This window comes from Pristiophorus japonicus, chromosome 8, assembly GCF_044704955.1.
Source record: "Pristiophorus japonicus isolate sPriJap1 chromosome 8, sPriJap1.hap1, whole genome shotgun sequence".
NCBI classification, from domain to species: Eukaryota; Metazoa; Chordata; class Chondrichthyes; family Pristiophoridae; genus Pristiophorus; species Pristiophorus japonicus.
Window position 1 is genome coordinate 174511511 of NC_091984.1, and position 24926 is coordinate 174536436.

The 24926-nt window shown below is 48.1% G+C and overlaps 29 non-coding genes across 29 annotated transcripts; 15 read left to right on the plus strand and 14 right to left on the minus strand.

Annotated features, from left to right (window-relative positions):
- Positions 1-97: 97 nt before the first annotated feature.
- On the plus strand, positions 98-216 carry trnal-caa (transfer RNA leucine (anticodon CAA)). The gene is made up of 2 exons: positions 98-135; positions 171-216. It is a non-coding gene; the product is annotated as a tRNA-Leu (tRNA).
- Positions 217-1153: 937 nt separating this feature from the next.
- trnal-aag (transfer RNA leucine (anticodon AAG)) lies at positions 1154-1236 on the minus strand. Its single transcript has one exon. It is a non-coding gene; the product is annotated as a tRNA-Leu (tRNA).
- A 625-nt stretch (positions 1237-1861) lies between these two features.
- trnal-caa (transfer RNA leucine (anticodon CAA)) lies at positions 1862-1980 on the plus strand. Its single transcript has 2 exons — positions 1862-1899; positions 1935-1980. It is a non-coding gene; the product is annotated as a tRNA-Leu (tRNA).
- A 937-nt stretch (positions 1981-2917) lies between these two features.
- On the minus strand, positions 2918-3000 carry trnal-aag (transfer RNA leucine (anticodon AAG)). The gene has a single exon. It is a non-coding gene; the product is annotated as a tRNA-Leu (tRNA).
- Positions 3001-3626: 626 nt separating this feature from the next.
- On the plus strand, positions 3627-3745 carry trnal-caa (transfer RNA leucine (anticodon CAA)). Its single transcript has 2 exons — positions 3627-3664; positions 3700-3745. It is a non-coding gene; the product is annotated as a tRNA-Leu (tRNA).
- Positions 3746-4682: 937 nt separating this feature from the next.
- Positions 4683-4765, minus strand: trnal-aag (transfer RNA leucine (anticodon AAG)). The gene has a single exon. It is a non-coding gene; the product is annotated as a tRNA-Leu (tRNA).
- Positions 4766-5390: 625 nt separating this feature from the next.
- trnal-caa (transfer RNA leucine (anticodon CAA)) lies at positions 5391-5509 on the plus strand. Its single transcript has 2 exons — positions 5391-5428; positions 5464-5509. It is a non-coding gene; the product is annotated as a tRNA-Leu (tRNA).
- Positions 5510-6446: 937 nt separating this feature from the next.
- Positions 6447-6529, minus strand: trnal-aag (transfer RNA leucine (anticodon AAG)). Its single transcript has one exon. It is a non-coding gene; the product is annotated as a tRNA-Leu (tRNA).
- Positions 6530-7155: 626 nt separating this feature from the next.
- On the plus strand, positions 7156-7274 carry trnal-caa (transfer RNA leucine (anticodon CAA)). The gene is made up of 2 exons: positions 7156-7193; positions 7229-7274. It is a non-coding gene; the product is annotated as a tRNA-Leu (tRNA).
- Positions 7275-8211: 937 nt separating this feature from the next.
- Positions 8212-8294, minus strand: trnal-aag (transfer RNA leucine (anticodon AAG)). The gene has a single exon. It is a non-coding gene; the product is annotated as a tRNA-Leu (tRNA).
- A 626-nt stretch (positions 8295-8920) lies between these two features.
- On the plus strand, positions 8921-9039 carry trnal-caa (transfer RNA leucine (anticodon CAA)). The gene is made up of 2 exons: positions 8921-8958; positions 8994-9039. It is a non-coding gene; the product is annotated as a tRNA-Leu (tRNA).
- Positions 9040-9975: 936 nt separating this feature from the next.
- trnal-aag (transfer RNA leucine (anticodon AAG)) lies at positions 9976-10058 on the minus strand. The gene has a single exon. It is a non-coding gene; the product is annotated as a tRNA-Leu (tRNA).
- Positions 10059-10684: 626 nt separating this feature from the next.
- On the plus strand, positions 10685-10803 carry trnal-caa (transfer RNA leucine (anticodon CAA)). The gene is made up of 2 exons: positions 10685-10722; positions 10758-10803. It is a non-coding gene; the product is annotated as a tRNA-Leu (tRNA).
- Positions 10804-11740: 937 nt separating this feature from the next.
- trnal-aag (transfer RNA leucine (anticodon AAG)) lies at positions 11741-11822 on the minus strand. The gene has a single exon. It is a non-coding gene; the product is annotated as a tRNA-Leu (tRNA).
- A 625-nt stretch (positions 11823-12447) lies between these two features.
- trnal-caa (transfer RNA leucine (anticodon CAA)) lies at positions 12448-12566 on the plus strand. Its single transcript has 2 exons — positions 12448-12485; positions 12521-12566. It is a non-coding gene; the product is annotated as a tRNA-Leu (tRNA).
- Positions 12567-13503: 937 nt separating this feature from the next.
- trnal-aag (transfer RNA leucine (anticodon AAG)) lies at positions 13504-13586 on the minus strand. The gene has a single exon. It is a non-coding gene; the product is annotated as a tRNA-Leu (tRNA).
- Positions 13587-14212: 626 nt separating this feature from the next.
- On the plus strand, positions 14213-14331 carry trnal-caa (transfer RNA leucine (anticodon CAA)). The gene is made up of 2 exons: positions 14213-14250; positions 14286-14331. It is a non-coding gene; the product is annotated as a tRNA-Leu (tRNA).
- Positions 14332-15268: 937 nt separating this feature from the next.
- On the minus strand, positions 15269-15351 carry trnal-aag (transfer RNA leucine (anticodon AAG)). The gene has a single exon. It is a non-coding gene; the product is annotated as a tRNA-Leu (tRNA).
- Positions 15352-15977: 626 nt separating this feature from the next.
- Positions 15978-16096, plus strand: trnal-caa (transfer RNA leucine (anticodon CAA)). The gene is made up of 2 exons: positions 15978-16015; positions 16051-16096. It is a non-coding gene; the product is annotated as a tRNA-Leu (tRNA).
- A 937-nt stretch (positions 16097-17033) lies between these two features.
- trnal-aag (transfer RNA leucine (anticodon AAG)) lies at positions 17034-17115 on the minus strand. The gene has a single exon. It is a non-coding gene; the product is annotated as a tRNA-Leu (tRNA).
- A 625-nt stretch (positions 17116-17740) lies between these two features.
- trnal-caa (transfer RNA leucine (anticodon CAA)) lies at positions 17741-17859 on the plus strand. Its single transcript has 2 exons — positions 17741-17778; positions 17814-17859. It is a non-coding gene; the product is annotated as a tRNA-Leu (tRNA).
- A 936-nt stretch (positions 17860-18795) lies between these two features.
- Positions 18796-18878, minus strand: trnal-aag (transfer RNA leucine (anticodon AAG)). The gene has a single exon. It is a non-coding gene; the product is annotated as a tRNA-Leu (tRNA).
- Positions 18879-19504: 626 nt separating this feature from the next.
- Positions 19505-19623, plus strand: trnal-caa (transfer RNA leucine (anticodon CAA)). Its single transcript has 2 exons — positions 19505-19542; positions 19578-19623. It is a non-coding gene; the product is annotated as a tRNA-Leu (tRNA).
- Positions 19624-20559: 936 nt separating this feature from the next.
- trnal-aag (transfer RNA leucine (anticodon AAG)) lies at positions 20560-20641 on the minus strand. Its single transcript has one exon. It is a non-coding gene; the product is annotated as a tRNA-Leu (tRNA).
- Positions 20642-21266: 625 nt separating this feature from the next.
- Positions 21267-21385, plus strand: trnal-caa (transfer RNA leucine (anticodon CAA)). The gene is made up of 2 exons: positions 21267-21304; positions 21340-21385. It is a non-coding gene; the product is annotated as a tRNA-Leu (tRNA).
- Positions 21386-22321: 936 nt separating this feature from the next.
- Positions 22322-22403, minus strand: trnal-aag (transfer RNA leucine (anticodon AAG)). Its single transcript has one exon. It is a non-coding gene; the product is annotated as a tRNA-Leu (tRNA).
- A 625-nt stretch (positions 22404-23028) lies between these two features.
- trnal-caa (transfer RNA leucine (anticodon CAA)) lies at positions 23029-23147 on the plus strand. The gene is made up of 2 exons: positions 23029-23066; positions 23102-23147. It is a non-coding gene; the product is annotated as a tRNA-Leu (tRNA).
- A 936-nt stretch (positions 23148-24083) lies between these two features.
- On the minus strand, positions 24084-24165 carry trnal-aag (transfer RNA leucine (anticodon AAG)). Its single transcript has one exon. It is a non-coding gene; the product is annotated as a tRNA-Leu (tRNA).
- Positions 24166-24790: 625 nt separating this feature from the next.
- Positions 24791-24909, plus strand: trnal-caa (transfer RNA leucine (anticodon CAA)). The gene is made up of 2 exons: positions 24791-24828; positions 24864-24909. It is a non-coding gene; the product is annotated as a tRNA-Leu (tRNA).
- Positions 24910-24926: the final 17 nt, after the last annotated feature.

Here is a 24926-nt window from a genome sequence, read left to right on the forward strand (position 1 = left end):
TGCGTTGTGTGTTTGCACAGGAGGAAGAATTGTGAGGCTGCTCAGTAAGTGTGCAGAATTTGCAGCACATTTTCCTGCGTGCTGCTGCACGACCATTGTCAGGATGGCCGAGTGGTCTAAGGCGCCAGACTCAAGGACTGTTAATCCTTACCTTACCAAAGGTTGGTGTATTCTGGTCCCTTTCTAGGGGCGTGGGTTCGAATCCCACTTCTGACATTAACTTTTTATCCAGACAAATGCCAGCCAGCGTCAAAAAGCCTGCTCAACTGGCTTTAAATTTGCAAGTGGTCACCTCAAGCTCCTCAACGCTATTGGCGTTTGCCAATAAGCGAAAGGCACCGCACCGCCCACAGACCAACTTGTTTTGCTCTCTAAACTTATCACATTCTAACCCTGTTCTCGGGGATAGGGTTTAAAATCAGACTTCTCCTTTCAACCCATTCCCACACTAAAAAGCAGCAGACTCAAAGCATGACATTTTTATCCTCCCGCGTTGCTGAATTCCACGTTGCTTTCTCGTACTGTGGCTTTCAATCCCACTGCAGACAGTGGTGGTTCTCAGAAAAAGGGCACCACTGTCAAAGAATGAGATTTCTTCCACACAAAGGCTGCTCAAATCTGCTCCGTTCCTCAGGCAGGGAATTACTTGCAATGTTTACTTCCGACATTAACACATTTTGCCAGTATAAAAGGCACCAGAGCCAAACAAGTCAGGTATTAGCATGTGAAAGTTGCCAGAGTCGATGCCTTGGTGGACCGAGGCCTTTCAATGCTCAGACTGATGCTTACGGCCAAGGGCACAATAGTGTCAGGAAGGCCGAGTGGAGTGAGGCGCCAGACTCAAAGACTGTTAATCCTTAACTGACCAAAGGTCGGCGAATTCCGGTCCCTTTCTAGGGGCGTGGGTTGCAATCCCACCTCTGACGTGACATTTTTCCCCACACAAATGCAGCCAGCGTCAAAAGGCCTGTTGAACTGGCCTTCAATTTACAAGTGGCAACATCAAACTCTTCAACGGTTTGCCAACAAACTGAAGGCACCGTTCTCAGCTCAACCTCTTTTCCACACCAAAATAGTCATATCACAACACAGCGGGAGCCGACTGCTTCATGGCTCGCGGTGAAGGGGCGCAAATATTACACGCCACAAATTCTGGCAGCGGTGGGATTCGAACCCACTGCCTCCGAAGAGACTGGAGCCTTAATCCAGCGCCTTAGACCGCTCGGCCACGCTACCACTGGCAGCAGTTTCCGTTCTGGAACTAGTGACCGGTGAGTGAAATGTGACTTTGCTTTGGGCAAGATAATAATCAAGGCCATTGAAGTGGCAGACGGTAAACTCTCGAGAAATGATTTTGCAGCATACAGGTCCACAGGGCAACACCAGTAATTAGGTGCACGTTGGAACGAAGCAGTTACAACCTTCATTCAATATTTATTCCGACATCAACGTCACTGACAAAACCAGATTATCTGGTCATGATCACATTGCCGTTTGTGGGATCTTGCTGTGTGCAAACTGGCTGCGGCGTTCCCCACATTGCAACAGTGCCTTCACTTTTACAATACTTCATTGGCTGTAAAGCGCCTTGGGACGTCGTTCGGTCATGAAAGGCGCTTTCGAAATACAATACAGAAAATGTTACCCGATAGCTGACAAAATGCGAGCTGTTGCGAGAAATACCTGTGTTTGAATGTTGGTTGCATTGCAGGGATGATGAACTTAATGACTGGCGCTGCCTGTTAAGTCCTGTCGTAAGAATGTGTGCGTTGTGTGTTTGCACAGGAGGAAGAATTGTGAGGCTGCTCAGTAAGTGTGCAGAATTTGCAGCACATTTTCCTGCAGCTGCTGCACGACCATTGTCAGGATGGCCGAGTGGTCTAAGGCGCCAGACTCAAGGACTGTTAATCCTTACCTTACCAAAGGTTGGTGTATTCTGGTCCCTTTCTAGGGGCGTGGGTTCGAATCCCACTTCTGACATTAACTTTTTATCCAGACAAATGCCAGCCAGCGTCAAAAAGCCTGCTCAACTGGCTTTAAATTTGCAAGTGGTCACCTCAAGCTCCTCAACGCTATTGGCGTTTGCCAATAAGCGAAAGGCACCGCACCGCCCACAGACCAACTTGTTTTGCTCTCTAAACTTATCACATTCTAACCCTGTTCTCGGGGATAGGGTTTAAAATCAGACTTCTCCTTTCAACCCATTCCCACACTAAAAAGCAGCAGACTCAAAGCATGACATTTTTATCCTCCCGCGTTGCTGAATTCCACGTTGCTTTCTCGTACTGTGGCTTTCAATCCCACTGCAGACAGTGGTGGTTCTCAGAAAAAGGGCACCACTGTCAAAGAATGAGATTTCTTCCACACAAAGGCTGCTCAAATCTGCTCCGTTCCTCAGGCAGGGAATTACTTGCAATGTTTACTTCCGACATTAACACATTTTGCCAGTATAAAAGGCACCAGAGCCAAACAAGTCAGGTATTAGCATGTGAAAGTTGCCAGAGTCGATGCCTTGGTGGACCGAGGCCTTTCAATGCTCAGACTGATGCTTACGGCCAAGGGCACAATAGTGTCAGGAAGGCCGAGTGGAGTGAGGCGCCAGACTCAAAGACTGTTAATCCTTAACTGACCAAAGGTCGGCGAATTCCGGTCCCTTTCTAGGGGCGTGGGTTGCAATCCCACCTCTGACGTGACATTTTTCCCCACACAAATGCAGCCAGCGTCAAAAGGCCTGTTGAACTGGCCTTCAATTTACAAGTGGCAACATCAAACTCTTCAACGGTTTGCCAACAAACTGAAGGCACCGTTCTCAGCTCAACCTCTTTTCCACACCAAAATAGTCATATCACAACACAGCGGGAGCCGACTGCTTCATGGCTCGCGGTGAAGGGGCGCAAATATTACACGCCACAAATTCTGGCAGCGGTGGGATTCGAACCCACTGCCTCCGAAGAGACTGGAGCCTTAATCCAGCGCCTTAGACCGCTCGGCCACGCTACCACTGGCAGCAGTTTCCGTTCTGGAACTAGTGACCGGTGAGTGAAATGTGACTTTGCTTTGGGCAAGATAATAATCAAGGCCATTGAAGTGGCAGACGGTAAACTCTCGAGAAATGATTTTGCAGCATACAGGTCCACAGGGCAACACCAGTAATTAGGTGCACGTTGGAACGAAGCAGTTACAACCTTCATTCAATATTTATTCCGACATCAACGTCACTGACAAAACCAGATTATCTGGTCATGATCACATTGCCGTTTGTGGGATCTTGCTGTGTGCAAACTGGCTGCGGCGTTCCCCACATTGCAACAGTGCCTTCACTTTTACAATACTTCATTGGCTGTAAAGCGCCTTGGGACGTCGTTCGGTCATGAAAGGCGCTTTCGAAATACAATACAGAAAATGTTACCCGATAGCTGACAAAATGCGAGCTGTTGCGAGAAATACCTGTGTTTGAATGTTGGTTGCATTGCAGGGATGATGAACTTAATGACTGGCGCTGCCTGTTAAGTCCTGTCGTAAGAATGTGTGCGTTGTGTGTTTGCACAGGAGGAAGAATTGTGAGGCTGCTCAGTAAGTGTGCAGAATTTGCAGCACATTTTCCTGCGTGCTGCTGCACGACCATTGTCAGGATGGCCGAGTGGTCTAAGGCGCCAGACTCAAGGACTGTTAATCCTTACCTTACCAAAGGTTGGTGTATTCTGGTCCCTTTCTAGGGGCGTGGGTTCGAATCCCACTTCTGACATTAACTTTTTATCCAGACAAATGCCAGCCAGCGTCAAAAAGCCTGCTCAACTGGCTTTAAATTTGCAAGTGGTCACCTCAAGCTCCTCAACGCTATTGGCGTTTGCCAATAAGCGAAAGGCACCGCACCGCCCACAGACCAACTTGTTTTGCTCTCTAAACTTATCACATTCTAACCCTGTTCTCGGGGATAGGGTTTAAAATCAGACTTCTCCTTTCAACCCATTCCCACACTAAAAAGCAGCAGACTCAAAGCATGACATTTTTATCCTCCCGCGTTGCTGAATTCCACGTTGCTTTCTCGTACTGTGGCTTTCAATCCCACTGCAGACAGTGGTGGTTCTCAGAAAAAGGGCACCACTGTCAAAGAATGAGATTTCTTCCACACAAAGGCTGCTCAAATCTGCTCCGTTCCTCAGGCAGGGAATTACTTGCAATGTTTACTTCCGACATTAACACATTTTGCCAGTATAAAAGGCACCAGAGCCAAACAAGTCAGGTATTAGCATGTGAAAGTTGCCAGAGTCGATGCCTTGGTGGACCGAGGCCTTTCAATGCTCAGACTGATGCTTACGGCCAAGGGCACAATAGTGTCAGGAAGGCCGAGTGGAGTGAGGCGCCAGACTCAAAGACTGTTAATCCTTAACTGACCAAAGGTCGGCGAATTCCGGTCCCTTTCTAGGGGCGTGGGTTGCAATCCCACCTCTGACGTGACATTTTTCCCCACACAAATGCAGCCAGCGTCAAAAGGCCTGTTGAACTGGCCTTCAATTTACAAGTGGCAACATCAAACTCTTCAACGGTTTGCCAACAAACTGAAGGCACCGTTCTCAGCTCAACCTCTTTTCCACACCAAAATAGTCATATCACAACACAGCGGGAGCCGACTGCTTCATGGCTCGCGGTGAAGGGGCGCAAATATTACACGCCACAAATTCTGGCAGCGGTGGGATTCGAACCCACTGCCTCCGAAGAGACTGGAGCCTTAATCCAGCGCCTTAGACCGCTCGGCCACGCTACCACTGGCAGCAGTTTCCGTTCTGGAACTAGTGACCGGTGAGTGAAATGTGACTTTGCTTTGGGCAAGATAATAATCAAGGCCATTGAAGTGGCAGACGGTAAACTCTCGAGAAATGATTTTGCAGCATACAGGTCCACAGGGCAACACCAGTAATTAGGTGCACGTTGGAACGAAGCAGTTACAACCTTCATTCAATATTTATTCCGACATCAACGTCACTGACAAAACCAGATTATCTGGTCATGATCACATTGCCGTTTGTGGGATCTTGCTGTGTGCAAACTGGCTGCGGCGTTCCCCACATTGCAACAGTGCCTTCACTTTTACAATACTTCATTGGCTGTGAAGCGCCTTGGGACGTCGTTCGGTCATGAAAGGCGCTTTCGAAATACAATACAGAAAATGTTACCCGATAGCTGACAAAATGCGAGCTGTTGCGAGAAATACCTGTGTTTGAATGTTGGTTGCATTGCAGGGATGATGAACTTAATGACTGGCGCTGCCTGTTAAGTCCTGTCGTAAGAATGTGTGCGTTGTGTGTTTGCACAGGAGGAAGAATTGTGAGGCTGCTCAGTAAGTGTGCAGAATTTGCAGCACATTTTCCTGCAGCTGCTGCACGACCATTGTCAGGATGGCCGAGTGGTCTAAGGCGCCAGACTCAAGGCCTGTTAATCCTTACCTTACCAAAGGTTGGTGTATTCTGGTCCCTTTCTAGGGGCGTGGGTTCGAATCCCACTTCTGACATTAACTTTTTATCCAGACAAATGCCAGCCAGCGTCAAAAAGCCTGCTCAACTGGCTTTAAATTTGCAAGTGGTCACCTCAAGCTCCTCAACGCTATTGGCGTTTGCCAATAAGCGAAAGGCACCGCACCGCCCACAGACCAACTTGTTTTGCTCTCTAAACTTATCACATTCTAACCCTGTTCTCGGGGATAGGGTTTAAAATCAGACTTCTCCTTTCAACCCATTCCCACACTAAAAAGCAGCAGACTCAAAGCATGACATTTTTATCCTCCCGCGTTGCTGAATTCCACGTTGCTTTCTCGTACTGTGGCTTTCAATCCCACTGCAGACAGTGGTGGTTCTCAGAAAAAGGGCACCACTGTCAAAGAATGAGATTTCTTCCACACAAAGGCTGCTCAAATCTGCTCCGTTCCTCAGGCAGGGAATTACTTGCAATGTTTACTTCCGACATTAACACATTTTGCCAGTATAAAAGGCACCAGAGCCAAACAAGTCAGGTATTAGCATGTGAAAGTTGCCAGAGTCGATGCCTTGGTGGACCGAGGCCTTTCAATGCTCAGACTGATGCTTACGGCCAAGGGCACAATAGTGTCAGGAAGGCCGAGTGGAGTGAGGCGCCAGACTCAAAGACTGTTAATCCTTAACTGACCAAAGGTCGGCGAATTCCGGTCCCTTTCTAGGGGCGTGGGTTGCAATCCCACCTCTGACGTGACATTTTTCCCCACACAAATGCAGCCAGCGTCAAAAGGCCTGTTGAACTGGCCTTCAATTTACAAGTGGCAACATCAAACTCTTCAACGGTTTGCCAACAAACTGAAGGCACCGTTCTCAGCTCAACCTCTTTTCCACACCAAAATAGTCATATCACAACACAGCGGGAGCCGACTGCTTCATGGCTCGCGGTGAAGGGGCGCAAATATTACACGCCACAAATTCTGGCAGCGGTGGGATTCGAACCCACTGCCTCCGAAGAGACTGGAGCCTTAATCCAGCGCCTTAGACCGCTCGGCCACGCTACCACTGGCAGCAGTTTCCGTTCTGGAACTAGTGACCGGTGAGTGAAATGTGACTTTGCTTTGGGCAAGATAATAATCAAGGCCATTGAAGTGGCAGACGGTAAACTCTCGAGAAATGATTTTGCAGCATACAGGTCCACAGGGCAACACCAGTAATTAGGTGCACGTTGGAACGAAGCAGTTACAACCTTCATTCAATATTTATTCCGACATCAACGTCACTGACAAAACCAGATTATCTGGTCATGATCACATTGCCGTTTGTGGGATCTTGCTGTGTGCAAACTGGCTGCGGCGTTCCCCACATTGCAACAGTGCCTTCACTTTTACAATACTTCATTGGCTGTAAAGCGCCTTGGGACGTCGTTCGGTCATGAAAGGCGCTTTCGAAATACAATACAGAAAATGTTACCCGATAGCTGACAAAATGCGAGCTGTTGCGAGAAATACCTGTGTTTGAATGTTGGTTGCATTGCAGGGATGATGAACTTAATGACTGGCGCTGCCTGTTAAGTCCTGTCGTAAGAATGTGTGCGTTGTGTGTTTGCACAGGAGGAAGAATTGTGAGGCTGCTCAGTAAGTGTGCAGAATTTGCAGCACATTTTCCTGCGTGCTGCTGCACGACCATTGTCAGGATGGCCGAGTGGTCTAAGGCGCCAGACTCAAGGACTGTTAATCCTTACCTTACCAAAGGTTGGTGTATTCTGGTCCCTTTCTAGGGGCGTGGGTTCGAATCCCACTTCTGACATTAACTTTTTATCCAGACAAATGCCAGCCAGCGTCAAAAAGCCTGCTCAACTGGCTTTAAATTTGCAAGTGGTCACCTCAAGCTCCTCAACGCTATTGGCGTTTGCCAATAAGCGAAAGGCACCGCACCGCCCACAGACCAACTTGTTTTGCTCTCTAAACTTATCACATTCTAACCCTGTTCTCGGGGATAGGGTTTAAAATCAGACTTCTCCTTTCAACCCATTCCCACACTAAAAAGCAGCAGACTCAAAGCATGACATTTTTATCCTCCCGCGTTGCTGAATTCCACGTTGCTTTCTCGTACTGTGGCTTTCAATCCCACTGCAGACAGTGGTGGTTCTCAGAAAAAGGGCACCACTGTCAAAGAATGAGATTTCTTCCACACAAAGGCTGCTCAAATCTGCTCCGTTCCTCAGGCAGGGAATTACTTGCAATGTTTACTTCCGACATTAACACATTTTGCCAGTATAAAAGGCACCAGAGCCAAACAAGTCAGGTATTAGCATGTGAAAGTTGCCAGAGTCGATGCCTTGGTGGACCGAGGCCTTTCAATGCTCAGACTGATGCTTACGGCCAAGGGCACAATAGTGTCAGGAAGGCCGAGTGGAGTGAGGCGCCAGACTCAAAGACTGTTAATCCTTAACTGACCAAAGGTCGGCGAATTCCGGTCCCTTTCTAGGGGCGTGGGTTGCAATCCCACCTCTGACGTGACATTTTTCCCCACACAAATGCAGCCAGCGTCAAAAGGCCTGTTGAACTGGCCTTCAATTTACAAGTGGCAACATCAAACTCTTCAACGGTTTGCCAACAAACTGAAGGCACCGTTCTCAGCTCAACCTCTTTTCCACACCAAAATAGTCATATCACAACACAGCGGGAGCCGACTGCTTCATGGCTCGCGGTGAAGGGGCGCAAATATTACACGCCACAAATTCTGGCAGCGGTGGGATTCGAACCCACTGCCTCCGAAGAGACTGGAGCCTTAATCCAGCGCCTTAGACCGCTCGGCCACGCTACCACTGGCAGCAGTTTCCGTTCTGGAACTAGTGACCGGTGAGTGAAATGTGACTTTGCTTTGGGCAAGATAATAATCAAGGCCATTGAAGTGGCAGACGGTAAACTCTCGAGAAATGATTTTGCAGCATACAGGTCCACAGGGCAACACCAGTAATTAGGTGCACGTTGGAACGAAGCAGTTACAACCTTCATTCAATATTTATTCCGACATCAACGTCACTGACAAAACCAGATTATCTGGTCATGATCACATTGCCGTTTGTGGGATCTTGCTGTGTGCAAACTGGCTGCGGCGTTCCCCACATTGCAACAGTGCCTTCACTTTTACAATACTTCATTGGCTGTAAAGCGCCTTGGGACGTCGTTCGGTCATGAAAGGCGCTTTCGAAATACAATACAGAAAATGTTACCCGATAGCTGACAAAATGCGAGCTGTTGCGAGAAATACCTGTGTTTGAATGTTGGTTGCATTGCAGGGATGATGAACTTAATGACTGGCGCTGCCTGTTAAGTCCTGTCGTAAGAATGTGTGCGTTGTGTGTTTGCACAGGAGGAAGAATTGTGAGGCTGCTCAGTAAGTGTGCAGAATTTGCAGCACATTTTCCTGCGTGCTGCTGCACGACCATTGTCAGGATGGCCGAGTGGTCTAAGGCGCCAGACTCAAGGACTGTTAATCCTTACCTTACCAAAGGTTGGTGTATTCTGGTCCCTTTCTAGGGGCGTGGGTTCGAATCCCACTTCTGACATTAACTTTTTATCCAGACAAATGCCAGCCAGCGTCAAAAAGCCTGCTCAACTGGCTTTAAATTTGCAAGTGGTCACCTCAAGCTCCTCAACGCTATTGGCGTTTGCCAATAAGCGAAAGGCACCGCACCGCCCACAGACCAACTTGTTTTGCTCTCTAAACTTATCACATTCTAACCCTGTTCTCGGGGATAGGGTTTAAAATCAGACTTCTCCTTTCAACCCATTCCCACACTAAAAAGCAGCAGACTCAAAGCATGACATTTTTATCCTCCCGCGTTGCTGAATTCCACGTTGCTTTCTCGTACTGTGGCTTTCAATCCCACTGCAGACAGTGGTGGTTCTCAGAAAAAGGGCACCACTGTCAAAGAATGAGATTTCTTCCACACAAAGGCTGCTCAAATCTGCTCCGTTCCTCAGGCAGGGAATTACTTGCAATGTTACTTCCGACATTAACACATTTTGCCAGTATAAAAGGCACCAGAGCCAAACAAGTCAGGTATTAGCATGTAAAAGTTGCCAGAGTCGATGCCTTGGTGGACCGAGGCCTTTCAATGCTCAGACTGATGCTTACGGCCAAGGGCACAATAGTGTCAGGAAGGCCGAGTGGAGTGAGGCGCCAGACTCAAAGACTGTTAATCCTTAACTGACCAAAGGTCGGCGAATTCCGGTCCCTTTCTAGGGGCGTGGGTTGCAATCCCACCTCTGACGTGACATTTTTCCCCACACAAATGCAGCCAGCGTCAAAAGGCCTGTTGAACTGGCCTTCAATTTACAAGTGGCAACATCAAACTCTTCAACGGTTTGCCAACAAACTGAAGGCACCGTTCTCAGCTCAACCTCTTTTCCACACCAAAATAGTCATATCACAACACAGCGGGAGCCGACTGCTTCATGGCTCGCGGTGAAGGGGCGCAAATATTACACGCCACAAATTCTGGCAGCGGTGGGATTCGAACCCACTGCCTCCGAAGAGACTGGAGCCTTAATCCAGCGCCTTAGACCGCTCGGCCACGCTACCACTGGCAGCAGTTTCCGTTCTGGAACTAGTGACCGGTGAGTGAAATGTGACTTTGCTTTGGGCAAGATAATAATCAAGGCCATTGAAGTGGCAGACGGTAAACTCTCGAGAAATGATTTTGCAGCATACAGGTCCACAGGGCAACACCAGTAATTAGGTGCACGTTGGAACGAAGCAGTTACAACCTTCATTCAATATTTATTCCGACATCAACGTCACTGACAAAACCAGATTATCTGGTCATGATCACATTGCCGTTTGTGGGATCTTGCTGTGTGCAAACTGGCTGCGGCGTTCCCCACATTGCAACAGTGCCTTCACTTTTACAATACTTCATTGGCTGTAAAGCGCCTTGGGACGTCGTTCGGTCATGAAAGGCGCTTTCGAAATACAATACAGAAAATGTTACCCGATAGCTGACAAAATGCGAGCTGTTGCGAGAAATACCTGTGTTTGAATGTTGGTTGCATTGCAGGGATGATGAACTTAATGACTGGCGCTGCCTGTTAAGTCCTGTCGTAAGAATGTGTGCGTTGTGTGTTTGCACAGGAGGAAGAATTGTGAGGCTGCTCAGTAAGTGTGCAGAATTTGCAGCACATTTTCCTGCGTGCTGCTGCACGACCATTGTCAGGATGGCCGAGTGGTCTAAGGCGCCAGACTCAAGGACTGTTAATCCTTACCTTACCAAAGGTTGGTGTATTCTGGTCCCTTTCTAGGGGCGTGGGTTCGAATCCCACTTCTGACATTAACTTTTTATCCAGACAAATGCCAGCCAGCGTCAAAAAGCCTGCTCAACTGGCTTTAAATTTGCAAGTGGTCACCTCAAGCTCCTCAACGCTATTGGCGTTTGCCAATAAGCGAAAGGCACCGCACCGCCCACAGACCAACTTGTTTTGCTCTCTAAACTTATCACATTCTAACCCTGTTCTCGGGGATAGGGTTTAAAATCAGACTTCTCCTTTCAACCCATTCCCACACTAAAAAGCAGCAGACTCAAAGCATGACATTTTTATCCTCCCGCGTTGCTGAATTCCACGTTGCTTTCTCGTACTGTGGCTTTCAATCCCACTGCAGACAGTGGTGGTTCTCAGAAAAAGGGCACCACTGTCAAAGAATGAGATTTCTTCCACACAAAGGCTGCTCAAATCTGCTCCGTTCCTCAGGCAGGGAATTACTTGCAATGTTTACTTCCGACATTAACACATTTTGCCAGTATAAAAGGCACCAGAGCCAAACAAGTCAGGTATTAGCATGTGAAAGTTGCCAGAGTCGATGCCTTGGTGGACCGAGGCCTTTCAATGCTCAGACTGATGCTTACGGCCAAGGGCACAATAGTGTCAGGAAGGCCGAGTGGAGTGAGGCGCCAGACTCAAAGACTGTTAATCCTTAACTGACCAAAGGTCGGCGAATTCCGGTCCCTTTCTAGGGGCGTGGGTTGCAATCCCACCTCTGACGTGACATTTTTCCCCACACAAATGCAGCCAGCGTCAAAAGGCCTGTTGAACTGGCCTTCAATTTACAAGTGGCAACATCAAACTCTTCAACGGTTTGCCAACAAACTGAAGGCACCGTTCTCAGCTCAACCTCTTTTCCACACCAAAATAGTCATATCACAACACAGCGGGAGCCGACTGCTTCATGGCTCGCGGTGAAGGGGCGCAAATATTACACGCCACAAATTCTGGCAGCGGTGGGATTCGAACCCACGCCTCCGAAGAGACTGGAGCCTTAATCCAGCGCCTTAGACCGCTCGGCCACGCTACCACTAGTAGCAGTTTCCGTTCTGGAACTAGTGACCGGTGAGTGAAATGTGACTTTGCTTTGGGCAAGATAATAATCAAGGCCATTGAAGTGGCAGACGGTAAACTCTCGAGAAATGATTTTGCAGCATACAGGTCCACAGGGCAACACCAGTAATTAGGTGCACGTTGGAACGAAGCAGTTACAACCTTCATTCAATATTTATTCCGACATCAACGTCACTGACAAAACCAGATTATCTGGTCATGATCACATTGCCGTTTGTGGGATCTTGCTGTGTGCAAACTGGCTGCGGCGTTCCCCACATTGCAACAGTGCCTTCACTTTTACAATACTTCATTGGCTGTAAAGCGCCTTGGGACGTCGTTCGGTCATGAAAGGCGCTTTCGAAATACAATACAGAAAATGTTACCCGATAGCTGACAAAATGCGAGCTGTTGCGAGAAATACCTGTGTTTGAATGTTGGTTGCATTGCAGGGATGATGAACTTAATGACTGGCGCTGCCTGTTAAGTCCTGTCGTAAGAATGTGTGCGTTGTGTGTTTGCACAGGAGGAAGAATTGTGAGGCTGCTCAGTAAGTGTGCAGAATTTGCAGCACATTTTCCTGCAGCTGCTGCACGACCATTGTCAGGATGGCCGAGTGGTCTAAGGCGCCAGACTCAAGGACTGTTAATCCTTACCTTACCAAAGGTTGGTGTATTCTGGTCCCTTTCTAGGGGCGTGGGTTCGAATCCCACTTCTGACATTAACTTTTTATCCAGACAAATGCCAGCCAGCGTCAAAAAGCCTGCTCAACTGGCTTTAAATTTGCAAGTGGTCACCTCAAGCTCCTCAACGCTATTGGCGTTTGCCAATAAGCGAAAGGCACCGCACCGCCCACAGACCAACTTGTTTTGCTCTCTAAACTTATCACATTCTAACCCTGTTCTCGGGGATAGGGTTTAAAATCAGACTTCTCCTTTCAATCCATTCCCACACTAAAAAGCAGCAGACTCAAAGCATGACATTTTTATCCTCCCGCGTTGCTGAATTCCACGTTGCTTTCTCGTACTGTGGCTTTCAATCCCACTGCAGACAGTGGTGGTTCTCAGAAAAAGGGCACCACTGTCAAAGAATGAGATTTCTTCCACACAAAGGCTGCTCAAATCTGCTCCGTTCCTCAGGCAGGGAATTACTTGCAATGTTTACTTCCGACATTAACACATTTTGCCAGTATAAAAGGCACCAGAGCCAAACAAGTCAGGTATTAGCATGTGAAAGTTGCCAGAGTCGATGCCTTGGTGGACCGAGGCCTTTCAATGCTCAGACTGATGCTTACGGCCAAGGGCACAATAGTGTCAGGAAGGCCGAGTGGAGTGAGGCGCCAGACTCAAAGACTGTTAATCCTTAACTGACCAAAGGTCGGCGAATTCCGGTCCCTTTCTAGGGGCGTGGGTTGCAATCCCACCTCTGACGTGACATTTTTCCCCACACAAATGCAGCCAGCGTCAAAAGGCCTGTTGAACTGGCCTTCAATTTACAAGTGGCAACATCAAACTCTTCAACGGTTTGCCAACAAACTGAAGGCACCGTTCTCAGCTCAACCTCTTTTCCACACCAAAATAGTCATATCACAACACAGCGGGAGCCGACTGCTTCATGGCTCGCGGTGAAGGGGCGCAAATATTACACGCCACAAATTCTGGCAGCGGTGGGATTCGAACCCACTGCCTCCGAAGAGACTGGAGCCTTAATCCAGCGCCTTAGACCGCTCGGCCACGCTACCACTGGCAGCAGTTTCCGTTCTGGAACTAGTGACCGGTGAGTGAAATGTGACTTTGCTTTGGGCAAGATAATAATCAAGGCCATTGAAGTGGCAGACGGTAAACTCTCGAGAAATGATTTTGCAGCATACAGGTCCACAGGGCAACACCAGTAATTAGGTGCACGTTGGAACGAAGCAGTTACAACCTTCATTCAATATTTATTCCGACATCAACGTCACTGACAAAACCAGATTATCTGGTCATGATCACATTGCCGTTTGTGGGATCTTGCTGTGTGCAAACTGGCTGCGGCGTTCCCCACATTGCAACAGTGCCTTCACTTTTACAATACTTCATTGGCTGTAAAGCGCCTTGGGACGTCGTTCGGTCATGAAAGGCGCTTTCGAAATACAATACAGAAAATGTTACCCGATAGCTGACAAAATGCGAGCTGTTGCGAGAAATACCTGTGTTTGAATGTTGGTTGCATTGCAGGGATGATGAACTTAATGACTGGCGCTGCCTGTTAAGTCCTGTCGTAAGAATGTGTGCGTTGTGTGTTTGCACAGGAGGAAGAATTGTGAGGCTGCTCAGTAAGTGTGCAGAATTTGCAGCACATTTTCCTGCGTGCTGCTGCACGACCATTGTCAGGATGGCCGAGTGGTCTAAGGCGCCAGACTCAAGGACTGTTAATCCTTACCTTACCAAAGGTTGGTGTATTCTGGTCCCTTTCTAGGGGCGTGGGTTCGAATCCCACTTCTGACATTAACTTTTTATCCAGACAAATGCCAGCCAGCGTCAAAAAGCCTGCTCAACTGGCTTTAAATTTGCAAGTGGTCACCTCAAGCTCCTCAACGCTATTGGCGTTTGCCAATAAGCGAAAGGCACCGCACCGCCCACAGACCAACTTGTTTTGCTCTCTAAACTTATCACATTCTAACCCTGTTCTCGGGGATAGGGTTTAAAATCAGACTTCTCCTTTCAACCCATTCCCACACTAAAAAGCAGCAGACTCAAAGCATGACATTTTTATCCTCCCGCGTTGCTGAATTCCACGTTGCTTTCTCGTACTGTGGCTTTCAATCCCACTGCAGACAGTGGTGGTTCTCAGAAAAAGGGCACCACTGTCAAAGAATGAGATTTCTTCCACACAAAGGCTGCTCAAATCTGCTCCGTTCCTCAGGCAGGGAATTACTTGCAATGTTTACTTCCGACATTAACACATTTTGCCAGTATAAAAGGCACCAGAGCCAAACAAGTCAGGTATTAGCATGTGAAAGTTGCCAGAGTCGATGCCTTGGTGGACCGAGGCCTTTCAATGCTCAGACTGATGCTTACGGCCAAGGGCACAATAGTGTCAGGAAGGCCGAGTGGAGTGAGGCGCCAGACTCAAAGACTGTTAATCCTTAACTGACCAAAGGTCGGCGAATTCCGGTCCCTTTCTAGGGGCGTGGGTTGCAATCCCACCTCTGACGTGACATTTTTCCCCACACAAATGCAGCCAGCGTCAAAAGGCCTGTTGAACTGGCCTTCAATTTACAAGTGGCAACATCAAACTCTTCAACGGTTTGCCAACAAACTGAAGGCACCGTTCTCAGCTCAACCTCTTTTCCACACCAAAATAGTCATATCACAACACAGCGGGAGCCGACTGCTTCATGGCTCGCGGTGAAGGGGCGCAAATATTACACGCCACAAATTCTGGCAGCGGTGGGATTCGAACCCACTGCCTCCGAAGAGACTGGAGCCTTAATCCAGCGCCTTAGACCGCTCGGCCACGCTACCACTGGCAGCAGTTTCCGTTCTGGAACTAGTGACCGGTGAGTGAAATGTGACTTTGCTTTGGGCAAGATAATAATCAAGGCCATTGAAGTGGCAGACGGTAAACTCTCGAGAAATGATTTTGCAGCATACAGGTCCACAGGGCAACACCAGTAATTAGGTGCACGTTGGAACGAAGCAGTTACAACCTTCATTCAATATTTATTCCGACATCAACGTCACTGACAAAACCAGATTATCTGGTCATGATCACATTGCCGTTTGTGGGATCTTGCTGTGTGCAAACTGGCTGCGGCGTTCCCCACATTGCAACAGTGCCTTCACTTTTACAATACTTCATTGGCTGTAAAGCGCCTTGGGACGTCGTTCGGTCATGAAAGGCGCTTTCGAAATACAATACAGAAAATGTTACCCGATAGCTGACAAAATGCGAGCTGTTGCGAGAAATACCTGTGTTTGAATGTTGGTTGCATTGCAGGGATGATGAACTTAATGACTGGCGCTGCCTGTTAAGTCCTGTCGTAAGAATGTGTGCGTTGTGTGTTTGCACAGGAGGAAGAATTGTGAGGCTGCTCAGTAAGTGTGCAGAATTTGCAGCACATTTTCCTGCGTGCTGCTGCACGACCATTGTCAGGATGGCCGAGTGGTCTAAGGCGCCAGACTCAAGGACTGTTAATCCTTACCTTACCAAAGGTTGGTGTATTCTGGTCCCTTTCTAGGGGCGTGGGTTCGAATCCCACTTCTGACATTAACTTTTTATCCAGACAAATGCCAGCCAGCGTCAAAAAGCCTGCTCAACTGGCTTTAAATTTGCAAGTGGTCACCTCAAGCTCCTCAACGCTATTGGCGTTTGCCAATAAGCGAAAGGCACCGCACCGCCCACAGACCAACTTGTTTTGCTCTCTAAACTTATCACATTCTAACCCTGTTCTCGGGGATAGGGTTTAAAATCAGACTTCTCCTTTCAACCCATTCCCACACTAAAAAGCAGCAGACTCAAAGCATGACATTTTTATCCTCCCGCGTTGCTGAATTCCACGTTGCTTTCTCGTACTGTGGCTTTCAATCCCACTGCAGACAGTGGTGGTTCTCAGAAAAAGGGCACCACTGTCAAAGAATGAGATTTCTTCCACACAAAGGCTGCTCAAATCTGCTCCGTTCCTCAGGCAGGGAATTACTTGCAATGTTTACTTCCGACATTAACACATTTTGCCAGTATAAAAGGCACCAGAGCCAAACAAGTCAGGTATTAGCATGTGAAAGTTGCCAGAGTCGATGCCTTGGTGGACCGAGGCCTTTCAATGCTCAGACTGATGCTTACGGCCAAGGGCACAATAGTGTCAGGAAGGCCGAGTGGAGTGAGGCGCCAGACTCAAAGACTGTTAATCCTTAACTGACCAAAGGTCGGCGAATTCCGGTCCCTTTCTAGGGGCGTGGGTTGCAATCCCACCTCTGACGTGACATTTTTCCCCACACAAATGCAGCCAGCGTCAAAAGGCCTGTTGAACTGGCCTTCAATTTACAAGTGGCAACATCAAACTCTTCAACGGTTTGCCAACAAACTGAAGGCACCGTTCTCAGCTCAACCTCTTTTCCACACCAAAATAGTCATATCACAACACAGCGGGAGCCGACTGCTTCATGGCTCGCGGTGAAGGGGCGCAAATATTACACGCCACAAATTCTGGCAGCGGTGGGATTCGAACCCACGCCTCCGAAGAGACTGGAGCCTTAATCCAGCGCCTTAGACCGCTCGGCCACGCTACCACTGGCAGCAGTTTCCGTTCTGGAACTAGTGACCGGTGAGTGAAATGTGACTTTGCTTTGGGCAAGATAATAATCAAGGCCATTGAAGTGGCAGACGGTAAACTCTCGAGAAATGATTTTGCAGCATACAGGTCCACAGGGCAACACCAGTAATTAGGTGCACGTTGGAACGAAGCAGTTACAACCTTCATTCAATATTTATTCCGACATCAACATCACTGACAAAACCAGATTATCTGGTCATGATCACATTGCCGTTTGTGGGATCTTGCTGTGTGCAAACTGGCTGCGGCGTTCCCCACATTGCAACAGTGCCTTCACTTTTACAATACTTCATTGGCTGTGAAGCGCCTTGGGACGTCGTTCGGTCATGAAAGGCGCTTTCGAAATACAATACAGAAAATGTTACCCGATAGCTGACAAAATGCGAGCTGTTGCGAGAAATACCTGTGTTTGAATGTTGGTTGCATTGCAGGGATGATGAACTTAATGACTGGCGCTGCCTGTTAAGTCCTGTCGTAAGAATGTGTGCGTTGTGTGTTTGCACAGGAGGAAGAATTGTGATGCTGCTCAGTAAGTGTGCAGAATTTGCAGCACATTTTTCTGCAGCTGCTGCAAGACCATTGTCAGGATGGCCGAGTGGTCTAAGGCGCCAGACTCAAGGACTGTTAATCCTTACCTTACCAAAGGTTGGTGTATTCTGGTCCCTTTCTAGGGGCGTGGGTTCGAATCCCACTTCTGACATTAACTTTTTATCCAGACAAATGCCAGCCAGCGTCAAAAAGCCTGCTCAACTGGCTTTAAATTTGCAAGTGGTCACCTCAAGCTCCTCAACGCTATTGGCGTTTGCCAATAAGCGAAAGGCACCGCACCGCCCACAGACCAACTTGTTTTGCTCTCTAAACTTATCACATTCTAACCCTGTTCTCGGGGATAGGGTTTAAAATCAGACTTCTCCTTTCAACCCATTCCCACACTAAAAAGCAGCAGACTCAAAGCATGACATTTTTATCCTCCCGCGTTGCTGAATTCCACGTTGCTTTCTCGTACTGTGGCTTTCAATCCCACTGCAGACAGTGGTGTTTCTCAGAAAAAGGGCACCACTGTCAAAGAATGAGATTTCTTCCACACAAAGGCTGCTCAAATCTGCTCCGTTCCTCAGGCAGGGAATTACTTGCAATGTTACTTCCGACATTAACACATTTTGCCAGTATAAAAGGCACCAGAGCCAAACAAGTCAGGTATTAGCATGTAAAAGTTGCCAGAGTCGATGCCTTGGTGGACCGAGGCCTTTCAATGCTCAGACTGATGCTTACGGCCAAGGGCACAATAGTGTCAGGAAGGCCGAGTGGAGTGAGGCGCCAGACTCAAAGACTGTTAATCCTTAACTGACCAAAGGTCGGCGAATTCCGGTCCCTTTCTAGGGGCGTGGGTTGCAATCCCACCTCTGACGTGACATTTTTCCCCACACAAATGCAGCCAGCGTCAAAAGGCCTGTTGAACTGGCCTTCAATTTACAAGTGGCAACATCAAACTCTTCAACGGTTTGCCAACAAACTGAAGGCACCGTTCTCAGCTCAACCTCTTTTCCACACCAAAATAGTCATATCACAACACAGCGGGAGCCGACTGCTTCATGGCTCGCGGTGAAGGGGCGCAAATATTACACGCCACAAATTCTGGCAGCGGTGGGATTCGAACCCACTGCCTCCGAAGAGACTGGAGCCTTAATCCAGCGCCTTAGACCGCTCGGCCACGCTACCACTGGCAGCAGTTTCCGTTCTGGAACTAGTGACCGGTGAGTGAAATGTGACTTTGCTTTGGGCAAGATAATAATCAAGGCCATTGAAGTGGCAGACGGTAAACTCTCGAGAAATGATTTTGCAGCATACAGGTCCACAGGGCAACACCAGTAATTAGGTGCACGTTGGAACGAAGCAGTTACAACCTTCATTCAATATTTATTCCGACATCAACGTCACTGACAAAACCAGATTATCTGGTCATGATCACATTGCCGTTTGTGGGATCTTGCTGTGTGCAAACTGGCTGCGGCGTTCCCCACATTGCAACAGTGCCTTCACTTTTACAATACTTCATTGGCTGTAAAGCGCCTTGGGACGTCGTTCGGTCATGAAAGGCGCTTTCGAAATACAATACAGAAAATGTTACCCGATAGCTGACAAAATGCGAGCTGTTGCGAGAAATACCTGTGTTTGAATGTTGGTTGCATTGCAGGGATGATGAACTTAATGACTGGCGCTGCCTGTTAAGTCCTGTCGTAAGAATGTGTGCGTTGTGTGTTTGCACAGGAGGAAGAATTGTGAGGCTGCTCAGTAAGTGTGCAGAATTTGCAGCACATTTTCCTGCGTGCTGCTGCACGACCATTGTCAGGATGGCCGAGTGGTCTAAGGCGCCAGACTCAAGGACTGTTAATCCTTACCTTACCAAAGGTTGGTGTATTCTGGTCCCTTTCTAGGGGCGTGGGTTCGAATCCCACTTCTGACATTAACTTTTTATCCAGACAAATGCCAGCCAGCGTCAAAAAGCCTGCTCAACTGGCTTTAAATTTGCAAGTGGTCACCTCAAGCTCCTCAACGCTATTGGCGTTTGCCAATAAGCGAAAGGCACCGCACCGCCCACAGACCAACTTGTTTTGCTCTCTAAACTTATCACATTCTAACCCTGTTCTCGGGGATAGGGTTTAAAATCAGACTTCTCCTTTCAACCCATTCCCACACTAAAAAGCAGCAGACTCAAAGCATGACATTTTTATCCTCCCGCGTTGCTGAATTCCACGTTGCTTTCTCGTACTGTGGCTTTCAATCCCACTGCAGACAGTGGTGTTTCTCAGAAAAAGGGCACCACTGTCAAAGAATGAGATTTCTTCCACACAAAGGCTGCTCAAATCTGCTCCGTTCCTCAGGCAGGGAATTACTTGCAATGTTACTTCCGACATTAACACATTTTGCCAGTATAAAAGGCACCAGAGCCAAACAAGTCAGGTATTAGCATGTAAAAGTTGCCAGAGTCGATGCCTTGGTGGACCGAGGCCTTTCAATGCTCAGACTGATGCTTACGGCCAAGGGCACAATAGTGTCAGGAAGGCCGAGTGGAGTGAGGCGCCAGACTCAAAGACTGTTAATCCTTAACTGACCAAAGGTCGGCGAATTCCGGTCCCTTTCTAGGGGCGTGGGTTGCAATCCCACCTCTGACGTGACATTTTTCCCCACACAAATGCAGCCAGCGTCAAAAGGCCTGTTGAACTGGCCTTCAATTTACAAGTGGCAACATCAAACTCTTCAACGGTTTGCCAACAAACTGAAGGCACCGTTCTCAGCTCAACCTCTTTTCCACACCAAAATAGTCATATCACAACACAGCGGGAGCCGACTGCTTCATGGCTCGCGGTGAAGGGGCGCAAATATTACACGCCACAAATTCTGGCAGCGGTGGGATTCGAACCCACGCCTCCGAAGAGACTGGAGCCTTAATCCAGCGCCTTAGACCGCTCGGCCACGCTACCACTGGCAGCAGTTTCCGTTCTGGAACTAGTGACCGGTGAGTGAAATGTGACTTTGCTTTGGGCAAGATAATAATCAAGGCCATTGAAGTGGCAGACGGTAAACTCTCGAGAAATGATTTTGCAGCATACAGGTCCACAGGGCAACACCAGTAATTAGGTGCACGTTGGAACGAAGCAGTTACAACCTTCATTCAATATTTATTCCGACATCAACATCACTGACAAAACCAGATTATCTGGTCATGATCACATTGCCGTTTGTGGGATCTTGCTGTGTGCAAACTGGCTGCGGCGTTCCCCACATTGCAACAGTGCCTTCACTTTTACAATACTTCATTGGCTGTGAAGCGCCTTGGGACGTCGTTCGGTCATGAAAGGCGCTTTCGAAATACAATACAGAAAATGTTACCCGATAGCTGACAAAATGCGAGCTGTTGCGAGAAATACCTGTGTTTGAATGTTGGTTGCATTGCAGGGATGATGAACTTAATGACTGGCGCTGCCTGTTAAGTCCTGTCGTAAGAATGTGTGCGTTGTGTGTTTGCACAGGAGGAAGAATTGTGATGCTGCTCAGTAAGTGTGCAGAATTTGCAGCACATTTTTCTGCAGCTGCTGCAAGACCATTGTCAGGATGGCCGAGTGGTCTAAGGCGCCAGACTCAAGGACTGTTAATCCTTACCTTACCAAAGGTTGGTGTATTCTGGTCCCTTTCTAGGGGCGTGGGTTCGAATCCCACTTCTGACATTAACTTTTTATCCAGACAAATGCCAGCCAGCGTCAAAAAGCCTGCTCAACTGGCTTTAAATTTGCAAGTGGTCACCTCAAGCTCCTCAACGCTATTGGCGTTTGCCAATAAGCGAAAGGCACCGCACCGCCCACAGACCAACTTGTTTTGCTCTCTAAACTTATCACATTCTAACCCTGTTCTCGGGGATAGGGTTTAAAATCAGACTTCTCCTTTCAACCCATTCCCACACTAAAAAGCAGCAGACTCAAAGCATGACATTTTTATCCTCCCGCGTTGCTGAATTCCACGTTGCTTTCTCGTACTGTGGCTTTCAATCCCACTGCAGACAGTGGTGTTTCTCAGAAAAAGGGCACCACTGTCAAAGAATGAGATTTCTTCCACACAAAGGCTGCTCAAATCTGCTCCGTTCCTCAGGCAGGGAATTACTTGCAATGTTACTTCCGACATTAACACATTTTGCCAGTATAAAAGGCACCAGAGCCAAACAAGTCAGGTATTAGCATGTAAAAGTTGCCAGAGTCGATGCCTTGGTGGACCGAGGCCTTTCAATGCTCAGACTGATGCTTACGGCCAAGGGCACAATAGTGTCAGGAAGGCCGAGTGGAGTGAGGCGCCAGACTCAAAGACTGTTAATCCTTAACTGACCAAAGGTCGGCGAATTCCGGTCCCTTTCTAGGGGCGTGGGTTGCAATCCCACCTCTGACGTGACATTTTTCCCCACACAAATGCAGCCAGCGTCAAAAGGCCTGTTGAACTGGCCTTCAATTTACAAGTGGCAACATCAAACTCTTCAACGGTTTGCCAACAAACTGAAGGCACCGTTCTCAGCTCAACCTCTTTTCCACACCAAAATAGTCATATCACAACACAGCGGGAGCCGACTGCTTCATGGCTCGCGGTGAAGGGGCGCAAATATTACACGCCACAAATTCTGGCAGCGGTGGGATTCGAACCCACGCCTCCGAAGAGACTGGAGCCTTAATCCAGCGCCTTAGACCGCTCGGCCACGCTACCACTGGCAGCAGTTTCCGTTCTGGAACTAGTGACCGGTGAGTGAAATGTGACTTTGCTTTGGGCAAGATAATAATCAAGGCCATTGAAGTGGCAGACGGTAAACTCTCGAGAAATGATTTTGCAGCATACAGGTCGACAGGGCAACACCAGTAATTAGGTGCACGTTGGAACGAAGCAGTTACAACCTTCATTCAATATTTATTCCGACATCAACGTCACTGACAAAACCAGATTATCTGGTCATGATCACATTGCCGTTTGTGGGATCTTGCTGTGTGCAAACTGGCTGCGGCGTTCCCCACATTGCAACAGTGCCTTCACTTTTACAATACTTCATTGGCTGTGAAGCGCCTTGGGACGTCGTTCGGTCATGAAAGGCGCTTTCGAAATACAATACAGAAAATGTTACCCGATAGCTGACAAAATGCGAGCTGTTGCGAGAAATACCTGTGTTTGAATGTTGGTTGCATTGCAGGGATGATGAACTTAATGACTGGCGCTGCCTGTTAAGTCCTGTCGTAAGAATGTGTGCGTTGTGTGTTTGCACAGGAGGAAGAATTGTGATGCTGCTCAGTAAGTGTGCAGAATTTGCAGCACATTTTTCTGCAGCTGCTGCAAGACCATTGTCAGGATGGCCGAGTGGTCTAAGGCGCCAGACTCAAGGACTGTTAATCCTTACCTTACCAAAGGTTGGTGTATTCTGGTCCCTTTCTAGGGGCGTGGGTTCGAATCCCACTTCTGACATTAACTTTTTATCCAGACAAATGCCAGCCAGCGTCAAAAAGCCTGCTCAACTGGCTTTAAATTTGCAAGTGGTCACCTCAATCTCCTCAACGCTATTGGCGTTTGCCAATAAACGAAAGGCACCGCACCGCCCACAGACCAACTTGTTTTGCTCTCTAAACTTATCACATTCTAACCCTGTTCTCGGGGATAGGGTTTAAAATCAGACTTCTCCTTTCAACCCATTCCCACACTAAAAAGCAGCAGACTCAAAGCATGACATTTTTATCCTCCCGCGTTGCTGAATTCCACGTTGCTTTCTCGTACTGTGGCTTTCAATCCCACTGCAGACAGTGGTGTTTCTCAGAAAAAGGGCACCACTGTCAAAGAATGAGATTTCTTCCACACAAAGGCTGCTCAAATCTGCTCCGTTCCTCAGGCAGGGAATTACTTGCAATGTTACTTCCGACATTAACACATTTTGCCAGTATAAAAGGCACCAGAGCCAAACAAGTCAGGTATTAGCATGTAAAAGTTGCCAGAGTCGATGCCTTGGTGGACCGAGGCCTTTCAATGCTCAGACTGATGCTTACGGCCAAGGGCACAATAGTGTCAGGAAGGCCGAGTGGAGTGAGGCGCCAGACTCAAAGACTGTTAATCCTTAACTGACCAAAGGTCGGCGAATTCCGGTCCCTTTCTAGGGGCGTGGGTTGCAATCCCACCTCTGACGTGACATTTTTCCCCACACAAATGCAGCCAGCGTCAAAAGGCCTGTTGAACTGGCCTTCAATTTACAAGTGGCAACATCAAACTCTTCAACGGTTTGCCAACAAACTGAAGGCACCGTTCTCAGCTCAACCTCTTTTCCACACCAAAATAGTCATATCACAACACAGCGGGAGCCGACTGCTTCATGGCTCGCGGTGAAGGGGCGCAAATATTACACGCCACAAATTCTGGCAGCGGTGGGATTCGAACCCACGCCTCCGAAGAGACTGGAGCCTTAATCCAGCGCCTTAGACCGCTCGGCCACGCTACCACTGGCAGCAGTTTCCGTTCTGGAACTAGTGACCGGTGAGTGAAATGTGACTTTGCTTTGGGCAAGATAATAATCAAGGCCATTGAAGTGGCAGACGGTAAACTCTCGAGAAATGATTTTGCAGCATACAGGTCCACAGGGCAACACCAGTAATTAGGTGCACGTTGGAACGAAGCAGTTACAACCTTCATTCAATATTTATTCCGACATCAACATCACTGACAAAACCAGATTATCTGGTCATGATCACATTGCCGTTTGTGGGATCTTGCTGTGTGCAAACTGGCTGCGGCGTTCCCCACATTGCAACAGTGCCTTCACTTTTACAATACTTCATTGGCTGTGAAGCGCCTTGGGACGTCGTTCGGTCATGAAAGGCGCTTTCGAAATACAATACAGAAAATGTTACCCGATAGCTGACAAAATGCGAGCTGTTGCGAGAAATACCTGTGTTTGAATGTTGGTTGCATTGCAGGGATGATGAACTTAATGACTGGCGCTGCCTGTTAAGTCCTGTCGTAAGAATGTGTGCGTTGTGTGTTTGCACAGGAGGAAGAATTGTGATGCTGCTCAGTAAGTGTGCAGAATTTGCAGCACATTTTTCTGCAGCTGCTGCAAGACCATTGTCAGGATGGCCGAGTGGTCTAAGGCGCCAGACTCAAGGACTGTTAATCCTTACCTTACCAAAGGTTGGTGTATTCTGGTCCCTTTCTAGGGGCGTGGGTTCGAATCCCACTTCTGACATTAACTTTTTATCCAGA